At 38.3% G+C, this 4,013-nt stretch overlaps 1 pseudogene; it reads left to right on the forward strand.

Moving 5' to 3' along the window:
• Nucleotides 1-3,089, forward strand: part of LOC137632868 (protein gooseberry-neuro-like) — a 52,684-nt pseudogene extending 49,595 nt beyond the window's left edge.
• The last annotated feature ends 924 nt before the right edge of the window (nucleotides 3,090-4,013 follow it).

The following is a 4,013-nucleotide window of genomic DNA, read 5'->3' on the forward strand; positions in this document are numbered from 1 at the left end:
CTGGTTTATATGGAAGGAAGTCCTGTCTATTTTTCGGTTTGGTTTATATGGAAGTAGGTCCTGAAGTCCTGTTTTTTTTTCTCTGTCTGTTCTCTATGGAATTAAGTCCTGTCTGTTTTGTATGGAAGAAAGTCCTGTCTCTTTTTTCTTGTTTTATGTGGAAGTCCTGTCTCTTTTTCTGACTGTTTTATATGGAATTAAGTCCTATCTGAAGTCCTGTCTCCTTTCTTTGTCTGGTTTATATAGAAGAAAGTCCTGTCTCTTTTGCTGTCTGTTTTATATGGAATTAAGTCCTACCTGAAGTCCTGTCTCCTTTCTTTGTCTGGTTTATATAGAAGAAAGTCCTGTCTCCTTTCTTTGTCTGGTTTATATAGAAGAAAGTCCTGTCTCTTTTGCTGTCTGTTTTATATGGAATTAAGTCCTACCTGAGGTCCTGTCTCCTTTCTTTGTCTGGTTTATATAGAAGAAAGTCCTGTCTATTTTGCTGTCTATTCAACTACTAATTCTTTCTATACAAAGCTTGAAAAAAAATATTAATTTCTATACAAGATTTTACAATACAAAATATACATGCATATTAAAATGATCTCTCTCTTGAATATAGATTTCCCGTCTGTACGTTTATCTCTTCCCCTGTTCTGTCCAGTCTGTATTTTATTTATTATTTTCCATCCATTAAAAGAATAATTATAATTTCAGTTCATCTTCTATACATTATCTTCTTCTCATTTTCGATTTTCTTTTGTTTAATTGTCATTTGACGAAAAAATAGTAGCCTAACAACTTTCACATTTATTTATAAGAAGTTTTGCATTTACTTCCAAAAAGTTACGCATATACGCATTTATTTTTAAAAGTTTCACATCTAGTTTCACGTTGGTCAATAAAAAGTTTTGCATCTACTTTAAAAAGTCCCACATCTACTTATAAAAAGTTTCGCATTTCCAAATAAAAAGTTTCGCATCTACTTACAAAAATTTCTCATCAACTTGAAATAATTTCGCATCTACTTACAAAAATTTCGCATCTATTTCTCATCTACCTAAAAAAAATTTCGCATCTACTTCTAAATAGCATCACATTTACTTATTCAACCTTTCCAACCCGGCAGGGCCAAATTGACCGAGGCTCGCGTGCAAGTGTGGTTCAGCAACCGACGAGCCCGACTTCGCAAACACTTGAGCAGCCAACAGCTGGCTGGACTCTCCTCCTCGATGGCACCGGCTGGCGCCATGCCCGCAGCTGCAGCTGCGGCCGCTTCCAGCTACATGAACCAGTACGCTCCTCCTGCAGCTGATCACACAGCCGTGGCTGCTGCTGCATACCACAGTGAGTGAAATTAAATCATTTATAGCAATGTTGCTAGGTTGGCCTTTTTTCACCCCCCCCCCCAAAAAAAAAAATACTCAAATTTGGCATTTTTTTAAATTGGTTGGTCTTTAATAATATGAAAAAGGTGCCTTTTAAATACTATATTTTTGGCCTATTTCTATTAGTAGGTTGGCCTTTTAAAGCTTCTGTTCATTAGAAGTTGGCTTTATCTCACTTAAAAAACCTGGCAACATTGTGAATTAATCTTTATATATAATGAATTATTATTAATCAGGTTTCCGGAATAACACTCAGTCTTGTTATAGCCATTAGTGTTTGCAACCTTACCATCCTTGTGAGCTAAGGTTGTGGGGTTTGGGAGAGCCTATAGGTCTAACTGCTGAGCCATCAGCAGCCATTGCCTGGCCCTCCTTGGTTCTAGCTTGGGTGGAGAGGGGGCTTGGGCGCTGATCATATAATATATGGTTAGTATCTAGGGCTTTCTCTTGCTTGATAGAGCAATGTCACTGTCCCTTGCCTCTGACATTCATGAGCGGCCTTTAAACCTTTAAACTGTTTATATTATTTAGTTGTAACTTTTAATTGAATTGCATTGTTAAGAATCCCATTTAGTCTTAAGGATAACTATAGAAAATTTCGCGTCTAAAATAACATTAACAAACAAACACACAAACAGGGGGTAAAACATAACCTCCTTCCAACTTTGTTGGCGTAATTAAAAAATAGCTTTTACGTTATAAATCCTATTTTATCTCCCTCATAAAATCTCCATTAATCCCACACAGCATAAGTATAATTCAATCCCCCACACCATAATTCCCAAAATAAATCCACTTTAAGAGGACACATAAACGCTTCAATACTGTATTTTATCTCCCACATAAAATCTCCATTAATCCCACATATCATAAATCTAAATTAATCCCACTCACCATAATTCGCTATTAACCTCTGCCAAATAAATCTACTTTGAAAGTGCTCATAGAATCATCAATCATTAATCCAATACACCATAAATGTAAATAAATCCCAACCACCATAATTCGCTAAATAAATCCAAATAAATCCACTTTAGGAGGCCAGATAAAAGCTTCAATATCCTCTAAAAAAAGACAATTTTTCTTCTCCCCAATCGCAGCTTCCACCGCCTGGCGAAACATAAAATCCCCATTAATCCCACACACCATAAATCAAAATTAATCCCCCACACCATAATTCGCTAAATAAATCAAATAAATTCACTTTAAGAGGCCACAGATATGCGTCAATATTCTCTAAAAAAAATATTTTTCTCCTCCCCAATCGCAGCTTCCACCGCCTGGCAAAACACGGGCGGCTACGACTACAGCACGGCCGCGGCCTTCGGCACCGACAACTCCCACGCCCTCATGTCCTCGCCCATGGCTGCCATGACGTACCCAGTCACCTCCATGCCCACCATGAGTGCCTCCATGACGCCCACCATGAACTCAGCCGCCTCCAACGCCTCCGCTGAATCCGGATGGAGCACAAAACCGACGGCCTCGCATACCATGGGCTCCTGGAACACCGGGTTCTCGCCGCTGGGGGCCGACCAGCTGGGTCTCCTGGGTTCTCAGGGGTACAATATGGGGCATACCATGGCCGGACATCCAGCGCCGCCCTCCATGGCCGATAAGGGCCACGTGGCTCCTACTCCAACGGCCACGTATCCGACTTATTTCCCTCAGTTCACGGATCCTTCCGCTGCAGCCATCATGTGCGGACGTGTTCACTAGTCCTTTCGACGCTATACGTTTAGTGTAGTTTTCTCTCTCTCTCTCTCTCTCTCTCTCCTCTCCTCTCTCTCTCTCTCTCTCTCTCTCTCTCTCTCTCTCTCTCTCTCTCTCTGTTTCCATTTAATTTACATTGATGAAAACTGTATTTTCTCTCTGTCTCTCTCTTTCCTTATCCTTTTTTACATCTATTTTACAGACCGCAGTAATGAAAACTATTCTCTCTCTCTCTCTCTCTCTCTCTCTCTCTCTCTCTCTCTCTCTCTCTCTCTCTCTCTCTCTCTCTCTCTCTCTCTCTCTCTCTCTTTGTTTACATTCAATTTACATACTGCATTAATGAAAACTGTATTTTCTCTCTATCTCTCTCTTTCCTTATCCTTTTTACATCTATTTTACAGACCGCAGTAACGAAAACTATTCTCTCTCTCTCTCTCTCTCTCTCTCTCTCTCTCTCTCTCTCTCTCTCTCTCTCTCTCTCTCTCTCTCTCTCTCTCTCTGTAAGCGTCGATAGTGAAATGTTTGAGGAAATATATTATTTCTGCTTCCAACTACTTATAACTACATCACCTCAAATCTACCTGAATGATAAAAAAAATATATATTTACGTCCAGTTTAATGTTAAGAACAATCATATGTAATTAATAATCATTGCTTTATATCTTTCATTTTAATAATCAATTATTCTATATTATGTTAGATTGCCTCCACTTTAATTTATATTACCTTTCTTCTTATTATTTTAGTTTTTTTCATTCTTCTATTCTCTTCTATTCCTCTATTGTCATTACTTTACTTCAAGTGTCACCATCATTATTTCATTAATGTTTCATAATTTCCCATTTTTTATTTCTCATAATCATTTACATTTTTCTTTTCAATAATTTCCACTTCTACTTTCCTTTTTCAAATGCCATTTCTTATTCTTA

Source organism: Palaemon carinicauda, chromosome 42 (assembly GCF_036898095.1).
Source record: "Palaemon carinicauda isolate YSFRI2023 chromosome 42, ASM3689809v2, whole genome shotgun sequence".
Lineage (NCBI taxonomy): Eukaryota > Metazoa > Arthropoda > Malacostraca > Decapoda > Palaemonidae > Palaemon > Palaemon carinicauda.